This window comes from Mustela putorius, unplaced genomic scaffold, assembly GCF_011764305.1.
Source record: "Mustela putorius furo isolate JIRA1106 unplaced genomic scaffold, ASM1176430v1.1 tig00003859_pilon_pilon_pilon, whole genome shotgun sequence".
Classification (NCBI taxonomy): Eukaryota; Metazoa; Chordata; class Mammalia; order Carnivora; family Mustelidae; genus Mustela; species Mustela putorius.
This window is the reverse complement of record NW_025422011.1, coordinates 125097-140808: the sequence shown is the minus strand read 5'-3', so window position 1 is coordinate 140808 and position 15712 is coordinate 125097. Positions and strand designations below refer to the sequence as shown.

The following is a 15712-nucleotide window of genomic DNA, read 5'->3' as shown; positions in this document are numbered from 1 at the left end:
TTAATAGAGCAAAGGCCATGTGGTTGGGCCCGGCCACACACACGTGGCCAATGAGATTACAATTCACCCCATAGCAGCTATTTGAACTAGCCTATCACCTTGGTCAGAATTGGTGCCCAAAAGGTGGGGCCCACACTCCTTGGTAGCTAGGGAGACAGTATGCAAGCTTTACTGATTGAATATCTCCACCTGACCTGACCCACCCTTGTATTTGGGCTTTATTACCTGGGACTGGTTTCCCGGACTTGCTTTTTTTTTTTTTTTTTTAATTTATTTAGTCAGAGAGAGAGAGCGAGAGCGAGCACAGGCAGACAGAGTGGCAGGCAGAGTCAGAGGGAGAAGCAGGCTCCCCGTGGAGCAAGGAGCCCGATGTGGGACTCGATCCCAGGACGCCGGGATCATGACCTGAGCCGAAGGCAGCTGCTTAACCAACTGAGCCACCCAGGCGTCCCCCAGACTTGCTTTTAAGTAAGTTTCCCCTTGGCGGGTGGGAGTGGGGCAGCTGGGGCGGTGGTGGGGGCAGGGTCAGTTTAAGTTTTACTGCATAAACAACAAAATGGCTGTTCAACCGAGGTGGGGTCGCTCTGGCTAAATAGGCCCTTACACCATGACCTCTCCCCAGAGGGGGACTGAGCTCCAGCCCCCTTCAGCACATGGGGAGGTTGAGGCTCGGGATGGGGAGGTGACCTACTCTTAGCAGACGTGGCAAATGGCATTTTCCAAAGACAGCTACGATAGTATTTCCCATCCACCATGCTCTTTTCATCCCGGTGACCTTGTCACTCCCCTCTTAAGAGGAGGACTTGGGTTGGGTTCTAAAGGGAGATACTGCTTGTGCCCTGTGCTCACTCCCTCTCCAAAGTCTCTTGATGTGAGAAAGCCCAGGCTGCATGGAAAGCCCATTTATGAAGATGTGGTGGCCAACAGCCCAGGTCTGGACCAGCTACCAGATTTGCAGGATCTGGTGAAAGATGGAAATGCTGGGCCTCTTGTTCAAAAATCAAGGGTTTGAAGGGTGACCATAGAGCATTCAGCCACGCATTGAGCCCTGCGAAGGGCAGGGCTCGTGCAGCTGGAAGCTGGCCTGGACCCCAGCGCAGAGGCTGCAGCATCAGCCGCTCACAGCCTGAGGAGGCCTTCGAGAGGATTCCGCGCTCAGCCAGCCACCCTGACTGCCGCGTGTGTGGCAGGCTGGCAAGGGACACAGAAGACTGTTTTATTTTTTTTTAGAATAACAGATTTTTTAAAAGATTTAATTTATTTGACAGAGTGGGAGAGAGAGAGCACAAGCAGGGGGAGCGGCAGGCAGAGAGGGAGAAGCAGGGAGCAGGGAGCCCGATGCGGGGTTTGGTCGCAGGAGCCTGGAATCATGACCAGAGCCAGAGGCAGACACTCAACCAGCTGAGCCACCCAGGTGCCCTGAGAGGATTGTCCTAAATCAGAACTTCTGGGTTATTAGAGCAGCAGACAGCTGCAACACTGGGGGAGTCAAAACTGGGGTGAAGATGTAGGACGTTCACTGAGTTTCTCCCCAAACCCAGGCTCATTCTCTGAGCTTTTGTTCCAAGTTCTCTTTGACCCGTGCTGATGGAGGGAACAGGAGGTACAAATAGCTCCAGACCACCATCAGAGCCCCAAATCCCTTCTGTTTGGCTATGGAATGCCATATGTTGACACCATAATTGACACATTCTTGGGGGACGAATGTCAGCTTTTCAATTGGAGGAGGCTGGGAAAGACCCACTCTTCTTGGAGCTAACAGTGGTGGCCGTGGGCCTGGCGGGAGACAATAGTGTCCACGGGCTGCAGGAGCCTCAGGGAGTGACGGTGGCTGGAGAAGAGGACTGGGGGGAAGAAAGGAAAGGTATGTCCTGCCGCAGCGGGTAAGGGAGAGAATCCCTGTAGCTCTGTGGTGTCTTTTTTTTTTTTTTTTTAAGATTTTATTTATCTGACAGACATCACAAGCAGGCAGAGAGGTAGGCAGAGAGAGAGGAGGAAGCAGGCTCCCCGCCGAGCAGAGAGCCCGATGCGGGGCTCGATCCCAGGACCCTGAGATCACGACCCAAGCCGAAGACAGAGGCTTTAACCCACTGAGCCACCCAGGTGCCCCTGACCCCATGGCATCTTGATCCCTGTTTCTGACAATAGTGTCCTTTGATGACAGGCATTGCATTCTGATTCTGAACATGCGTGTGTGTGTGTGTGTGTGTGTGTGCGCATGCACGTACAGTGGTGGCAGCAGTGAGGTGGGGGTTGAATCACTTTGCTTGTGTTTACCCAGCACAGTGAAACGAGTGGGCAGATCGGGAGAGTCTGGACTGATTGTGCAGGGGGACAGCTTGGGATGGAAACCCAATCCACAACCCAGCTGAGTGGCGGTTGGAGTAGGGGGAAGGGGCAGGGAAAGACAAGAGTGGTACAGAGCAATTTATCCCTGCCACCTCAGTTTTTTTTAAAGAGTAGTAAAGGGGCGCCTGGGTGGCTCAGTGGGTTAAAGCCTCTGCCTTCCGCTCGGGTCATGATCTCAGGGTCTTGGGATCGAGCCCCGCATCGGGCTCTCTGCTCGGCGGGGAGCCTGCTTCCTCCTCTCTCTCTGCCTGCCTCTCTGCCTGCTTGTGATCTCTATATATAAATAAATAAAATCTTTAAAAAAAATCAATACAATTGATTATATAATGCTCCAAGTGTGATATAAAGAAGTAGTAAAGGAAAGTAATTTTAATAAAATAATCTGTTTTTCTATATGTAAGTACTTGCACATTGCCATAATAAATAAATACCAAATAGAAATTAATATTTGTACTTTTAAAAAATATTTTATTTATTCCACAGACAGAGATTACAAGTAGGAGGAGAGGCAGGCAGGGTGGGGTGGGAAGTGGGCTTCCTGCTGAGCAGAGCCCGATGTGGGGCTCGATCCCAGGACCCTGGGATCATGACCTGAGCTGAAGGCAAAGGCTTTAACCCACTGAGCCACCCAGGCACCCCGTTCATACTTTTAGAAGTATAGAATCTTCCACAGAATCACAAGTGCAACAACTACGAACACACGCTGATACAAGGGTGTGCTGTCCAGAGTGCCAGTACCATTACGATGCCTAACGTGAACAACTCTGGTGAAATTGTAAACTAAACAAATTGCAATCCTTCTCCAGTTTATAGGGAAGTTACATTCTTGGAAAATTCAGTGTACATTAAAACCATGCAAAAAAATTTGTTTTGTATGGAAAAGCAGGTTTTGTTTCTTACCTACATTAATGTAGTAAGGACTAAGAGCTAATGTTTCACATAATCAGTGGTCCTAAACATTATAGGACACCTACCATCCCTGTACACTGCCCACTAGATGCCAATAGTGTCCCTCAATCATTGTGACAACCAAAATGCTCTCTTACCTTTCCAACTACCCTCAGCTCCTGCTTTGGGCAATGTTGGATTAGAAAGGGGCATGCTGTCTTCTGGGCTTTCTGTAATGAGATGTTTCTGTGTGAGATGATACTTGGAGCTACTGCCTCCATCTTACACCCAAGAGGGGGAAAGCATGAGGACAAAAGCTAATACACTGGGGATGACAGAATGAACAGATGGCAAGGCTCATGGTCCTTGATGATATCACTGAGCCACTGAGTTAACATGGTCTGGATTTATCCTACCTGTGGACATCTCATTATGGGAGATGATAAATCCACTTCTTGGTTGAACCACTTTTTTTTTTTTTTTAAAGATTTTATTTATTTATTTGACAGAGAGAAATTACAAGTACACTGAGAGGCAGGCAGAGAGAGAGAGAAGGAAGCAGGCTCCCTGCTGAGCAGAGAGCCCGATGCGGGACTCGATCCCAGGACCCTGAGATCATGACCTGAGCCGAAGGCAGCGGCTTAACCCACTGAGCCACCCAGGCGCCCCTGAACCACTTTTTTTTTAAAGATTATTTATTTATGTATTTGACACAGAGAGAGATCACAAGTGGGCAGAGAGGCAGGCAGAGAGAGAGGAGGAAGCATGCTCCCCGCTGAGCAGAGAGCTGCATGCGGGGCTCGATCCCAGGACCCCGAGATTACAACCGGAGCCGAAGGCAGAGGCCCAATCCACTGAGACACCCAGGCGCCCCAGAACCACTTTTTAAATAAAGATTTTTATTTATTTGACAGAGAAAGATCACAAGTAGGCAGAGAGGCAGGCAGAGAGAGGGAGGGGGAAGCAGGCTCCTCACTGAGCAGAGAGCCCAATGTGGGGCTTGATCTCAGGACCCCGAGACCATGACCTGAGCTGGAGGCAGAAGCTTAACCCACTGAGCCACCCAGGTGCCCCTTGGTTGAACCATTTTGAGTTGAATCCTCTGTTTCTTGCAGTTAAACGCATTCTAACTTCTACAGGTTATTTTCCCCTCTCCTGGTCTTCTTTAAGACTATATTGAGAGGATTTCACACTCTAGGGCCTGTGAATCTAAGGGAAAATAAGAGAGTGTGGTGTCTAGAATGAGGGGTTGGGAAGGAGCTGGAAGAGTCCATCTCTTGCACAGGTATCTGGGAAGATGGCGAAAGAGGAGTGGATTCGGTCTGGGTAAGATGACCACTGGTTCCATTTAGGGCACTGAGACCACACTAGATTTGGGGGATGGAAAATTAGACCAACATAGTATCTCAGGCTAGTAAAAAAAATAGTCACATAGGAAAAGATTGGATGAATAAAACCAAAATATTTAGTTATTTTTGGAAGGTTCAGGGATGATTTTTTTTCTCTGTATCATTTTTTCTATTTCCCAAACTTCTCCAACAAATTTATAGCTTTCATTTGAAATATAATTTAAAATGTCAATAAACGATAATTTCTTTCAAAGGTATCAAAAGTAGAGCAGTGGAATGGAGTATAAAATCCAGTATTAGATCCAAATACATACTGGAATTAGAACACAATAAAAGTGGGATTTTAAGTTTATTTTTTAAAATAAATCTATTTTATTTTTAATAATTTTAAAAATAATCTCTGCACCCAACATGGGGCTCAAACCCATAACCCCAAGATCAAGAGTCACAAGCTCCACCTACTGAGGCAGCCAGGTGCCCCTAAAAGTGGGATTTTAAATCAGAGAAGAAAAGGTACATGATTCAATAAACTGCATGGGAACAATGTGTAGCCATTTGGAAAAAAAAATAATAAATTGGATCCATACATCATGTCTTATACCAAAAGAAGTAACAAATGGATCACATATTTAAAGGCAAAAATTAAACAAAAAAAATACTGAAAGAAATCAAGTAATAACTTTTTAAAAAATTTTATTGTGAAGAACTTTGATTTTATGACATAAAATCCAGAAGTCATAAAAAAAATTGATAGATACATTTCCAACAGCTTAAAAGAGAAATATATTTACATGGCAAAACTGCCAGAAACAAAATCTAAAGAGGGGCTCCCATGTGGCTCAGCTGGTCAAGCTTCAAGCTCTTAATCTCAGCTCAGGTCTTGATTTCAGGGTCGAGTTCAAGCCCCATGTTGGTCTCCACATTAGGTGTGGAGCGTACTTAAAAAAAAAAAAAGCCTGGGTGGTTCGGTCGTTAGGCATCTGCCTTCAGCCCAGGTCGTGGTCCAGGGTCCTGAGATTGAGCCCTGCATCAGGCTCCCTGCTCAGCAGGAAGCCTGCTTCTCCCTCTCCTACTCCCCCTGCTTGTGTTCCCTCTCTTGCTGTCTCTCTCCTTCTGTCAAATACATAAATAAAATCTTAAAAAAAAAAAAAAGACCAAGTACTTAAAAAAAACAAAAAAGACAACAAAATGGAAAACTTATTTGCAACTCATATCACAAAGAGCAAATTTCTTTAATATATAAAGAGCTCTGAGAAAAAGACAACTCAGTAAAAAAATGGGTAAAAGATATAAACAGTTAATAAAAAAGAAAATACAAATAACTAATAGAATAAGAAAATCATAATATGATGCCATCATTTTTTTTAACTCTCAAGTTGCCAGAGAACACTAAGGTTTATAACCCGCCCTACTGGTGAGGAGGCGGAAAAGCACATACATCGCCAGTGGGCCAGCCAACTGGAACAACTGGGTAATTAGACAATACCTACTATATAAAACATACAGGCCCTTTGACTCTGTGATTCCACTTCTTGAAAAGTTGCTTCTCAGATACATACCCGTATGTTTGAAATGACGTGCTATTCACTGCAGCATTGTAATAGCAGAATATTGAAAATAAATAAAATTCTACATGTCCAGCAACAGAGGACCCATTGAGTAAATTCTTAAATATATATATGTATATACACATATATATACACACACACACAATGGAATACTATGTACCCTTTATAAAGGAATGAACAATTATTTCATATAAGGGATGTAAAATAATCTCTAAGATTTACTGTTAAGTAAAAAAAAAGGTGTACAGTATGCAATCATTTACGTTAAAACAGTATGCACTTGCTTTTATGTGCATATAATACCTCTTGGTATTCTAAGGACTACAGCAAGTCCTTAACAGGAGGCTGATTCATCCTGGGGAGAGGAATGGTTTATAGGGAGAGAAACATACTTTTGTCTCACCCTTTTGCACCTAAAGTAAAGGGTGGGGAGAACTATCATCTTTCTTGGTAGCCGCTCCATTTCTATTGGTTTCAGTTCCAAAGGACAAGGGCAGGAAGTCCCCAGCCTTTTCCACAGGCACCACTGTCAAGCCACACTTCCTCCATCCTGTGCTTGTGCAGCTCATAAAAGAAATAAAATCAAATCTAACTGCAGGTCTTTCTGAGACTGGAAAAATGCTACACTGCTGGCTTTGAGGATGGATGAAGATGCCACAGGCCAAGGAGCACAGCTTGCAAAGGGCCTGGCATTATCCTCCCCGAGGGCCTCCAGAAGAAATACAGCCTTGCCAACACCTAGATTTTAACCCTGCAAGACCCCTTTCCAGACTTCTGGCCTACAGAACTGTAAGACAGTGAATTTGCACTGTTTTAAGCTGAAATAAATAGATAAAATAAATGCAAGTCTTTCCACTCCTTGTTCATTCATCCTTTTGCTTTCAGCCCCTTGTTTTAAGATATTTTAGAAGCTTGATTCTGACATCCAAATGTTAACTTTCCCTCCCAATAGCAGTGCCAGCTGCAAAGGTGGTGAGTGTAGCAGGTACCGGAAACTACTGAGCTGACTGAATGCAGAGTTGGAAGAATGGAGCTTTAGGACTTCTCTCCAGATGTGCACCCAGTGAGTCACTAGCTAGGGGGAGAGGGGCACAGGGGTGAGTGGGCTCTCAGTCCACCTGACCGGGCGATATCTGAGATCAAGTTTCCCTAGTTGTCTCCCCAATCGGGTAACATAACAGAGGCACACGATGTCCAGGGAACTTTCCTAGTGGCCATCCAAATAAATAATAAATTATTGTTGGTATTATCACCTACCTTAACTTGCTCTTAGTGAAGATACTGATTCTTTCTCTGGGGGTTCTCAAGCCCACAGTTTTATATTATATGCCAGAATAAATTTGGGGGAGGAATTCACCTCAAATATACCCACCTCGAGTTTCCAGAATCTACCTTTTCATCTTTTCTCAGTGTCAGGACATCTGCAGCCTTCAGGCTCTGTGGCCCCTCTCTTTCTCTCCCCAGCTATCTCACCTGTCTCGGCAAGTGTTCTGGAATCTTCTCTGCAAAGGTTTTTTTTTTTAATGCTTTGGGGTTTGCACCTCATTATAAATGGCTAGGTGTTTAGGTTTTGTTTTCCCTTACTATCTTCTATTTGGAGTTTCAGTAACCTCTAAATCATGTTTTGCTTTACTCGAACCAGTTCAGAAATGCTCTTCCTTGTGAGAGAATGAAGCAAATCAGGACTGAGTATTTTGCTTTCTGACGACCGCTAACCTGACACCTCAACCCTCAAGTGGAACCCTATATAATGAATCCTCTTTATTCCTCGTGCTCAGCACATAACCAAAGGTGTCTTCTACTGTCGGCACCTTTCCCAAGCCTCAATTTTTCCAGGATTTCCTTCCCTTCCTTCCACATCTCATACCCTGCCTTTTCACGCTCGAGTGTCAGAGAGCTTTCTTTGGAGCCACGCTGGTTTCCTCGCTCACCGCCTTGCACTGTCAAGGGTTTCTGCAAATAGGCTGTCCTCATTTTCCATTTTTAGAGCTTTCTATCCCTTTCTGGCCACATTCCCACGTAGCTCTCTAAACGCAGGATCATAACTTTTCTCCAATTTTTTCAATTTCTTTTCTAAGACCACGTATTCATTCATCCATTCATTCCAGCCACCGCACCCTCCCCAACCCCAGCCCAGCCCCATGGCTCTTCCTTTTTGATCTTTCTCCTGTGGCTCCTGTGATACCAACAGCACCAGGTAATTCATTGCCTTGGTAGGAAGTAAGGATGGGGGCAGCTCCCCAGTAGCCCTCTCTTCCCATGGAGAGGACACTGTACTGATGCATGTAAAGCATTTTTCAGTGGCTCTGATGAGCTGGGCTGTGATTGCCAGGCCGGAGGCCCTCTTGTGTTGTCCTGCCCTCGAGGCATGTATGGCCAGTTGGAAATGAACTCCCCCAGGGCCATGGCTCCCACGTTCCTCTCTATCTGTCCTACCCAAAAGCTCCCTGTGACCGGTTCCTCCCAGCGTGGCACTGTGCTGCTGTGGAAAGCAGGCAGGGTTTGGAGCCAAACCTACCTGGGTCTGAATTCTGGCTCCGCCCCTTCCTAGCAAGTTGTTTTAATCTGAGCTTCTATTTTGCACACTTGAAAAGAAAATGTGCATAATTTGTGGTTGATGGGGTGACGGAGATAATCTATGGACATACTGGTGCATAGAAGGCTTCACATCAATCCCTGTGCTTATCTCAGGGTCATTGATTTTCAGAACTTGTACGTTCTCTATGGACCAGTGTTGTTTCCCTTTCTATTCAAACTCTTTCTTTTTGGCCGGGCTGCACTGTCTTGGCCTGGCCGGGACAACCTTCCGTTGATGAGCCATGCCCCTCCAGCTCAAAGAATATGGTTCCAGTAGGCTGGACCCTGCATCCTCAACCCTTAGGCTGGGCCCGTGACTCAGGTCTGGCTGGTAGAGGCGCAGAGTGCTCCCCACACGCTCGGCGGTTTACCAGCTGCCATGTGTTCTGTGTCAGAGTCCTCCAGGGGGATTTGTTTGTTCTCTGGAATTACAAGCTCAAAGAAGTCACGTGAGTAAAGCTGCCATTCGGCCCCTTGCTGGTACATTGAGTAAGCCCGTCTGAGGCGGAAAGCAGGCAGAGGCCCATGGACAGAAGTGATGAGAACAGTGGGACTCCGAAGGCCTTGTTCCAACCACTGGATTAACTGCCGGCCATTTCTGTTACTTGGGGCCGATAAATTCTTTTCATAATTAAGCCAGGTTGTCGGGTTTCTCAGCATGCAAGCATAACAAGAGACCTTGACCCTTTCGCTATTATAAAGTCACGGGTTGCCTCACATGGAGTTTTGTGTTTAACTTATTTAAGTTTGTTCCCGTACTTTTATGCAGAAAAAAAATGGCAGGATTCAATGTAGGTGCACAGCACCCTATTAGAAATTCCTCAGACCTACAGGTCCAGGTCTGAACCCTGGCTTTGTCGCTTACTAGTTTTGGGTAAGTGACTTAACCCTTCTGAGCTTCACTTTTCTCAGTTAAATGGGGGTTGTATTTTGCTGATGGGGTGTCTTATGGGTGTGAACTAATGGATATATGGGCAGGACATGAGACAGGCCACCAAAAAAATATCCTATCAGGTGGTAGGTCCATGTATGCCAGTCATCTCAACATCTTTTATTCTGTGCAGTTGTCTGTAGATGCTGAATTCATTTCTATTTCCCACACTTCTTCCCAGGTCACATCTCTTAGCCACCATGGTTTCTAGGCTTATCGAGAGGACAGGAACTCACAGGCTTTGGGAAGCGATGGAAGATGAGGAGGTGGACAGGAATTTCAAAGTTCGAATGGAGGGGAGGTGGAATTGGGCTTGTTTAAAACGTTGGCGACCGCAGAAGTTTACACCCACTTTGTACTTATAAATATCTCTGTCTCTCAGCTTGGCTCCGCCCGCACGAAGCTTCAGTGGAAGAGAACACAGAGCAGCTGCTAGTAGGTACAAATGTGCAGCGCAGAGGAGGTCGTAGGAGGAGAGCTCACACTGGCTTGGGCACAGGGTTTAAGGATGAAATGGCAAGGAATCTTAAGCAACTGGGTCACTAGGAGGGTCTGATCCCTTGCTGGAAGCCGGTGTGGGCAGAGAAAGATGGTGGTGTGGGCTGCAGCCCCAGGGACCCATGGCTCTCCAGCTTTATCTCGTGCCTGCTGGCCCGTGCTGGCCAGGGGGAAGACAAGATAGGAGGCGGCTGCCGAGCACAGACAGGCACTGGGAGTTCGGGGATGACAAAGTCAAGAGGCATTTCTGGGAATCCAGCTGTGACTTCTCAGAAGTAGGGGGAGGGGTAGAGAGGACTCAAGGTCATCTCCAGGGTTTTTGGTCTGAGAAACGGGGTCACGATGAAGGGTTTAGTGAGGTTTGAGAACGGAAGTGCCATCGAGGTAGGGTTGGTGAGAGGGGCTGAGACGTAACTCAGTGTGAGGACCTGAAGGACGACGTCCGTTCAGGCCACAAATGCTTATGGAGGACTACGTGTTAGTTCCCGTTCTGGGTGCTTATCACACGGCAGAAGTACAGCTCTGAGAGGTTAGCACTGTTGGAGATGCAATTTCCTTGCCCTTGCCTCTAGCGTCTGCTGACTCCGGGACATTGCCCGTACTGTCTGTACTCGTCAACTACCCCCCGCTTCTAATTCTTAAGTAACAACAGCTCCCAATTAAATGTACTCCATCAGGCACTGCGCTAAATTTAACACTCCAATAAAAGCAGTATTCTCATTTTTGAGATGAGGAGCCCGAGGCTTCAAACGATTAAGCAACTTGCCCAAGTTCATGTGGCTGCTAAGTGACGGAGCTGGAAATTGCTCCCAGGATCCTCACTGTCCTTAAAAGACCAACTCAAATGCCACTCTTTCGTGAAGTCTTCCCTGAGTTTCCCCGGCAGGGATGTGAGGCGTGCCCTCTGGTGGGTCCCGCGGTGCTTGCTTTCAGCCTCTGCGGGCACGCACTTGCCTTGTACAAGCCACCACAGCGAGCGCGGAGATTCGGGGAGGGCCGTTTCAGCCGACCAGGCTTTGCTGTTCCACACATGGTTCCATTTAATCCTCCCAACATTCCTAGCTTTTATGTCCTTGCCATGCTGCGCCCCTCCCTTGCTGCCCAGCCGGCGCCATGGGAAGGGACTGAGGACATGCCTTCGGTCCCCTGTGGCCCCCAAGACAGGACTGTGTGCAGGTTGCGCACTTGATAACGGAGCGCTGCATTTACAAACCCTAAATGTGGGCCCCTGGGGAGAGGGTTGGAAAGGCAGGATACTGCGCTCCAGTGGGAGATGAGCAGTCTTAAGTGAGGTGCGGCTCTGTTCTTTCCGTTCTCATCCTCCTCATTCGTTTCCAGCCAAAGCACATTCTCTCCAGTCTTCTGATGCCAGAAGGGCAGGGCCCCAGACTGGATAGAAAGCAAGTAGGTACTTTCTTGTCCTTATCTAACCTCTGACTCCCTAGGCTACTCTGGAAATAAACTGCCATACCGAATAGCTTTTCCATGTAAATGTGGCATCACCGGAGAAGAGTCCGTCTTTCCAGCTGCCTTGGCAAGGCCGGAGCTGGTGCTGCTGGAAAGCTTTCTCACCCGTCATCTGGCTGTGGACTTTGGGAGAACAGGCCTTGTTCCATGAATGGCTTTCCCTCTCCGGACGGTGGGGAATCTTGACCAGCACGTCCCGGTCCTACTTCTGATTCTCTCCCTCTTGCCCTTGCCACTCTCTGAAGCACCGTTTTCGCCCACAGTTTGGTGTAGGGTACAGATTTGCATCTATCTGAAAACATTCTTTGTCAGGGCTGCAGTAAGTTGGTTCCAGAACAGTTGTGGTTTTAGTGCAAAATCTGCCTAATTGGTCCCAGGCAGGGCATTTGGGGCCTGGGATGCAGAAGAATCCACTTAGGAGATGAAGAAAAAATGGGCTTTTTAAGATTCTGTCTCCCAGCCGTGCGATCACGGCAGACTGGCAGGGCCTGCTGGGGAGACTGAACACAAGCACTGCCAGGGGTCCTCCTCCAGACATCGCTTTAGGCACAAAACAGATAAGGAAGCTGATTCATGTGCACAGAGCTGTCTGGAAGGAAAACACTGTCAGTTGCCTTACAAAATTAATCGCTGTTACCATCAAAGATGTTTTTCCCAAAGAGGGTAGTTTTTGGTTGGTGACAAAAGAATCTTTCAGGGCGCCTGGGTGGCTCAGTTGGTTAAGCAACTGCCTTCGGCTCAGGTCACGGTCCCGGAGTCCCAGGACCGAGTCCCACATTAGGCTCCCAGCTCCATGGGGAGTCTGCTTTTCCCTCTGACCTTCTTGCCTCTCATGCTCTCTCTCACTGTCTTTCTCTCAAATAAATAAATAAAATCTTAAAAAAAAAAAAATCTTTCATTCACAACTTTCCTTCTAGTACAAAAACCAGAATGCAAGATTCTGGATCACTTGTCTGAAAAGACAGTAAGATGAGGGACCAATAGAGGGAGAAAAAGTAAAATGAGAGGTCGCATGTGACATCCTTAGGTAAGCCTAAAAATCTCCGCAAAGGAGATAAAACACATCTTTGTCTATACCTAAATAACAAAAACCAAAACCTCCAAAGATATAAATCACTATGGCACTAAGGGAGGCAGCCTGAATGAACCCATTCAATATGCAGGGATGTTCTAGAAGAATCCATGAGAGGAACTGACACATTCGTCACTTTCAAGAAACGTTAACCCTGCAGTGTAGGAGGGAGTCCACACACGTGGACTGAAGGTCCTCCTAGGAATCCTCACCATCAGTAACTCAGCTTTCCATCTGCATCAACTATCAGAATGGTTGGGAAAAGCGATGGTAATCACTCCTACTTTTGGCTATTTCACCTGTTTGTCGCTCTGCAGTCAAGAACTAGGTCTGTCCTGATTTAAGACCATTCTACTCTACTCTGTGGGTGGCATGTTTTTCTACTGCACTGCTTTGATCAAAATGCAGGGCCTTTTTGCCTGGATGGCTGAATTACTCACCATCTGGCTCACTGGCTACTTTTTTTCTCAGCACTTCATAGCCTCCATGAAACAGAAAACATACCTTGGATTTGAAAGACTGCAGTGTGAATCTGGCTCGGAATTACCTATGTAATTTTAGATGCATTACTAATTTTCCTTATTCCTAAATTCTCTTTCTTTCTGAAGTAGGATACCTCCTCTACCAAAGATTCTGAGAATTAAAACTTACACGACAGGCTTGACAGACATTATTTTCATTCCTTCCCAATGTTTTTCTCTCTCCTTGCTCCCTTAACATGCCACAAGATCTTAAAGTGACCAGCTGCATGGACTGTGATGTGACAGGCTAGTTTTTCTCTAAAGCCCAGAAAGGCTGATGTTTTGGTGGGCCTGGTTTAAAAGGCTAAATGTGATTTTTTTGACCCTAACAGATTTTCAGATCAGAAAGAAGTAATGCCATTGCTGTGTACGCCCTGAACCTAGCAGCGTGTAACAGGTGCAGTTTCCGCTTTGTCAGACGAGTTTGTACTGTAATTACAAGCCATGGAGGAGCAGGGTTTGAAGGCGGACCTCATCCGGTCGGGAGGACTGAGACTTCAGAGAGAGAGGGCATGAGGATGCAATCTCACCATAGAGGGAGAATCTCAACGCAGAGAGGGAAAGGCAGCTATTTTTGGAGTAGAAAATTATAGCAAAGCCAATGTTGAGTTTAGGTTCAGTAAGAAGCTGGAATATAGGGTTATGTGTTTTGTTTTATAACGCACGCTCCATGCCCAGTGTGAAGCCCAACCCGGGTCTCAAACTCCTGACCCTGAGATCAACACCTGAGATCAAGAGTAGGAGGCTTAACTGACCGTGTCACCCAGGAGCCCTATAGAGGGCTATGTTTAAAGTTTCCTTCACCCTAAGGCTGCTTCTTTGCCCTATTTTTACAGCCACTCCAAAAGCTGCAGGAAACCCCCAGATTCTTTTATTCAATCAAGGCTTCAGTGACGATCACACTTTGCGGGGGACTACTTCCTGGCAGCTCAGCTCAGCACTGCCACGGCAAACCACTTGCCCAGTTCCACAGGTGCAGCTTACTAGATGATTCTTATCTAAATTCTTACACAGGATTATTTCTTGCAGGTGGATCTTAAAAGAGTACCTACATGTATTTCACCCTTGAATAACTTCAGACGTCTGATTATGTTAACAGCCTATACAGTTTCATGGAGGACCACTGGTATAGTACCCTTGTTGGATCTGTAGCTTGGAAGAAGTCAGACGGACTGACTGGACAGCACTTAGAAAAATTCCAGGCCTTCCAAATCCTGCATGGCCCAACTTGCATCGGCAAAAACCGAAGCCATGGCGCCCTCTGGTGGCAGACTGGTTCTTCCAGTCCAAAAAGCTTCTCGACTAGGATAGGCCGGTGTGTATGAGCACAGAAGCCACAGGATAATAAACATGGCACATTTTCCTGGATCATCTTTACTGAAGATTTTTTTGGAGGGAAAAAAGTGGGTAATGCAAAACATTTTTATATTAAAACAAATGCAGATAATATTGAATAGAATATAAAATTTACATTACTTTTTGAGACAAAATAAGAGACATCAAAGACATTTCAAGGTAGGCTGCACATGAGCTTCAGGCTGTATTCCTACACCCTGAGGGAGGAGACCCCTGCAAGCTCACTCTGATATTATGGGTGCGGCTCTTTTGACAGAGAAGTCTGAGCAGCAGCAAATTAAGTGCTTACTCATTTGGCAAAATCCCAGTGGATTATTGAAGTGAAACCATATGCTTTCTCATCTTAGAGCATTTGAACCTGCTTTAAAAGGCCTGAGTAAATAGGAGCTTTTATGCTTGAGTTGAAATGATTTCCTTCTAAAATGTTTTTTTTTCTTCCTATGAATGCTAACATGCCTGAGGGTATGACATGCGAGGTGGTCAGTATCCTAAGCGGAGGTGGTCAGTATCCTAAGCGCCCCGTGGACCTAAATGGGCCTTATCAGGTATGAAGTTTTAAGTACACTTTCCAAGGGTGTCACTAGGAAGGAAAAGCAAACTACTTACCTTCAGCAACAACAACAAAGAAACAAAATAAAAACTGAATAAAAGATTATAAGATGATAATCTGTACGGAAAATATTATATACACATGAAAATGTATAATGATACAATTTAGGGACTGGCAAACACTTAGCTCTTAGAGAAGGGGCTACTGCTGCAGTATTCACTTTTCATATTTTATATGACAATTTCTTTTGGTGGTGGTGGGGGGGAGAAGCCAATAGGGTTGCTTTCCAAAACCTGGTTGTTCTCTGTAATTTTCCCTTTTTTGTTGTTGTTGGCAATCATCTATTACTGAAGAAGCAGACAGCCTGTGTGGAGATTTTCCAGGGTCATTAGCAATGGATTGTCTTTTTCAAAGATGAGAGGGTTAATCAAATGTGCTTATAGAAAGCACATAATGGGAGGCAGATTCTGGCGGATGCTGAGGTTTTAGGGTCTACTAAAGAAAAGGTAATTCATAACCTCCCATATAGTTTACCTTATTACATTTCTTAAAATTTTATAGAATTACTTCTTTCTTCTTGAGAATG

General features: G+C 46.0%; 1 long non-coding RNA gene across 1 annotated transcript; it reads left to right on the top strand.

Annotated features, from left to right (window-relative positions):
- The first annotated feature begins 408 nt into the window (after positions 1-408).
- LOC123387746 lies at positions 409-14588 on the top strand. Its single transcript, XR_006602236.1, has 3 exons — positions 409-468; positions 6753-7217; positions 14250-14588. It is a non-coding gene; the product is annotated as an uncharacterized LOC123387746 (long non-coding RNA).
- The last annotated feature ends 1124 nt before the right edge of the window (positions 14589-15712 follow it).